Raw genomic sequence first — 3,449 nt, 5'->3', positions numbered from 1 at the left:
CCTGTGTCACCTGTGTCACCTGTGTCACCTGTGCCACCTGTGTCACCTGTGCTACCTGTGTCATCTGTGTCACCTGTGCTACCTGTGTCATCTGTGTCATCTGTGTCACCTGTGTCACCTGTGTTGCCAGGGTGGCTGTGTCACCTGTGTCACCTGTGTCACCTGTGTCACCTGTCCCCGGCCGTGTCACCTGTGCCCCTGAGGTGGCTGTCTCACCTGTGTCCCCTTGGGTAGTTGTGTCCTCTGTGTACCTGTGTTCCCAGGGGTGGCTGTGTCACCTGTGTGGCTGTGTCCCTGTGTCCCCAGCAGTGTCCCTGTCCCCAGCAGTGTCCCCTGTCCCCAGCAGTGTCCCCTGTCCCCAGCTGTGTCCCTGTCCCCAGCTGTGTCCCTGTGTCCCAGGTGTCCCTGTGTCCCCAGCAGTGTCCCTGTCCCCAGGTGTCCCTGTGTCCCCAGCAGTGTCCCTGTGTCCCCAGCAGTGTCCCCTGTTCCCAGCAGTGTCCCTGTCCCCAGCAGTGTCCCTGTCCCCAGGTGTCCCTGTGTCCCCAGCAGTGTCCCTGTGTCCCCAGCAGTGTCCCTGTCCCCAGCGGTGTCCCCTGTCCCCAGCAGTGTCCCTGTGTCCCAGGTGTCCCTGTGTCCCAGGTGTCCCTGTGTCCCAGGTGTCCCTGTGTCCCAGGTGTCCCTGTGTCCCAGGTGTCCCTGTGTCCCCAGCGGTGTCCCTGTCCCCAGGTGTCCCTGTGTCCCCAGCAGTGTCCCTGTGTCCCCAGCGGTGTCCCCTGTTCCCAGCAGTGTCCCTGTGTCCCAGGTGTCCCTGTGTCCCAGGTGTCCCTGTGTCCCAGGTGTCCCTGTGTCCCCAGCAGTGTCCCTGTCCCCAGGTGTCCCTGTGTCCCCAGCAGTGTCCCTGTGTCCCCAGCGGTGTCCCCTGTTCCCAGCAGTGTCCCTGTGTCCCAGGTGTCCCTGTGTCCCAGGTGTCCCTGTGTCCCAGGTGTCCCTGTGTCCCCAGCAGTGTCCCTGTCCCCAGGTGTCCCTGTGTCCCCAGCAGTGTCCCTGTGTCCCCAGCGGTGTCCCCTGTTCCCAGCAGTGTCCCTGTGTCCCAGGTGTCCCTGTGTCCCAGGTGTCCCTGTGTCCCAGGTGTCCCTGTGTCCCCAGCAGTGTCCCTGTCCCCAGGTGTCCCTGTGTCCCCAGCAGTGTCCCTGTGTCCCCAGCGGTGTCCCCTGTTCCCAGCAGTGTCCCTGTGTCCCAGGTGTCCCTGTGTCCCAGGTGTCCCTGTGTCCCAGGTGTCCCTGTGTCCCCAGCAGTGTCCCTGTCCCCAGGTGTCCCTGTGTCCCCAGCAGTGTCCCTGTGTCCCCAGCGGTGTCCCCTGTTCCCAGCAGTGTCCCTGTGTCCCAGGTGTCCCTGTGTCCCAGGTGTCCCTGTGTCCCAGGTGTCCCTGTGTCCCCAGCAGTGTCCCTGTCCCCAGGTGTCCCTGTGTCCCCAGCAGTGTCCCTGTGTCCCCAGCGGTGTCCCCTGTTCCCAGCAGTGTCCCTGTGTCCCAGGTGTCCCTGTGTCCCAGGTGTCCCTGTGTCCCAGGTGTCCCTGTGTCCCCAGCAGTGTCCCTGTCCCCAGGTGTCCCTGTGTCCCCAGCAGTGTCCCTGTGTCCCCAGCGGTGTCCCCTGTTCCCAGCAGTGTCCCTGTGTCCCAGGTGTCCCTGTGTCCCAGGTGTCCCTGTGTCCCAGGTGTCCCTGTGTCCCCAGCAGTGTCCCTGTCCCCAGGTGTCCCTGTGTCCCCAGCAGTGTCCCTGTGTCCCCAGCGGTGTCCCCTGTTCCCAGCAGTGTCCCTGTGTCCCAGGTGTCCCTGTGTCCCAGGTGTCCCTGTGTCCCAGGTGTCCCTGTGTCCCCAGCAGTGTCCCTGTCCCCAGGTGTCCCTGTGTCCCCAGCAGTGTCCCTGTGTCCCCAGCGGTGTCCCCTGTTCCCAGCAGTGTCCCTGTGTCCCAGGTGTCCCTGTGTCCCAGGTGTCCCTGTGTCCCAGGTGTCCCTGTGTCCCCAGCAGTGTCCCTGTCCCCAGGTGTCCCTGTGTCCCCAGCAGTGTCCCTGTGTCCCCAGCGGTGTCCCCTGTTCCCAGCAGTGTCCCTGTGTCCCAGGTGTCCCTGTGTCCCAGGTGTCCCTGTGTCCCAGGTGTCCCTGTGTGCTGCTCTCGGCCGACCGGACGCTGGTGCTGAAGGAGCTGTCGAGCGAGGACGTGGCCAGGGGGCACGGGCTGCTGGCACATTACCACCAGGTACGGGGGGCATGGGGGGCACAGGGTGGGCACGGGGGGCACGGGCTGCTGGCACATTATCACCAGGCACAGGGGGCACGGGCTGCTGGCACACTGACACCAGGTACGGGGGGCAGGGGGTGTCACCTGTGTGCCCTGGGGTGTCACCTGTGTCCCCCCCGGGTGGCTGTATCACCTCTGTCCCCGGGGGTGCCTCTGTCCCTGTGTGGCTGTGTCACTGGGGTGGCTGTGTCACCTGTGTCCCTGCTGTGTCCCTGACTGTGTCCCCATGTCCCTGCCATGTCCCCATGTCCCCATGTCCCCGTGTCCCCGCAGTACGTGGTGCAGTGCCACGGGCAGACGCTGCTGTGTCCCTGCTGTGTCCCCATGTCCCCATGTCCCTGCTGTGTCCCCATGTCCCTGCCATGTCCCCATGTCCCCATGTCCCCATGTCCCTGCTGTGTCCCCATGTCCCTGCCATGTCCCCGTGTCCCCGCAGTACGTGGTGCAGTGCCACGGGCAGACGCTGCTGCCGCGGTTCCTGGGCATGTACCGGGTGAGCGTGGACAGCGAGGACACCTACCTGCTGGTCATGAGGAACCTCTTCAGCCACCGCCTGCCCGTGCACAGGAAGTACGACCTCAAGGTACTGGGGTGTCCCCGAGCCCCCCGAGTGCTGCCGTGGGGCTGCCTGCCCCCTGTGGGAGCTCGGGGGAGCACGGTTGGGATGGATGGAGATGAGAGATCTCTGAAGCCAGATCTGGAATTTGGGGTTCATTGCAAAGGGCCTGGGGCAGGGAGCTGCCAGCACAGCTCAGAGCAGCCCCAAAGAGGGAGAGAGAGGTAAAGAGAGTGGTAAAGAGGATGAGAGAGAGAGTGAGGTTCCCGTTGCAATACAATAAATCTTCTGATATAGAACTTTCGTGAGAAAGGGCCGGGGCCAGGCAGCTGCTGGCAGCTGCCAGCACAGCTGGAGCGGGACTGAGAGGGAGAGAGAGGTAAAGAGAGAGAAGGCAAGAGCGTGGCAAAGAGATGAGAGGGTGAGGAAGAGTAGAGAGGGTAAAGAGAGAGTAAAAGAGGATGAGGTTCCTGTCACAATACAAGAAATCTTCTCTTGGTCGTGGAATGTGGGGTTTATTGCAAAGGGCCTGGGGCAGGGAGCTGCTGGGAGCTGCCAGCACAGCTCAGAGCAGGGCTGAGAGAAGAGAGGGGGAGAG

The 3,449-nt window shown here is 63.9% G+C and overlaps 1 long non-coding RNA gene across 1 annotated transcript in view; it reads left to right on the top strand.

Moving 5' to 3' along the window:
- The first annotated feature begins 2,170 nt into the window (after window positions 1-2,170).
- LOC115949121 overlaps window positions 2,171-3,449 on the top strand; it is a 1,933-nt gene continuing 654 nt past the window's right edge. The window contains exons 1-2 of the long non-coding RNA XR_004082749.1: window positions 2,171-2,253; window positions 2,732-2,878. This is a non-coding gene — a long non-coding RNA (uncharacterized LOC115949121). The remainder of the gene's footprint in view (window positions 2,254-2,731; window positions 2,879-3,449) is intronic.

Source organism: Geospiza fortis, unplaced genomic scaffold (genome assembly GCF_000277835.1).
Source record: "Geospiza fortis unplaced genomic scaffold, GeoFor_1.0 scaffold893, whole genome shotgun sequence".
NCBI classification, from domain to species: Eukaryota; Metazoa; Chordata; class Aves; order Passeriformes; family Thraupidae; genus Geospiza; species Geospiza fortis.
This window is presented reverse-complemented; position numbering and strand designations above follow the sequence as displayed.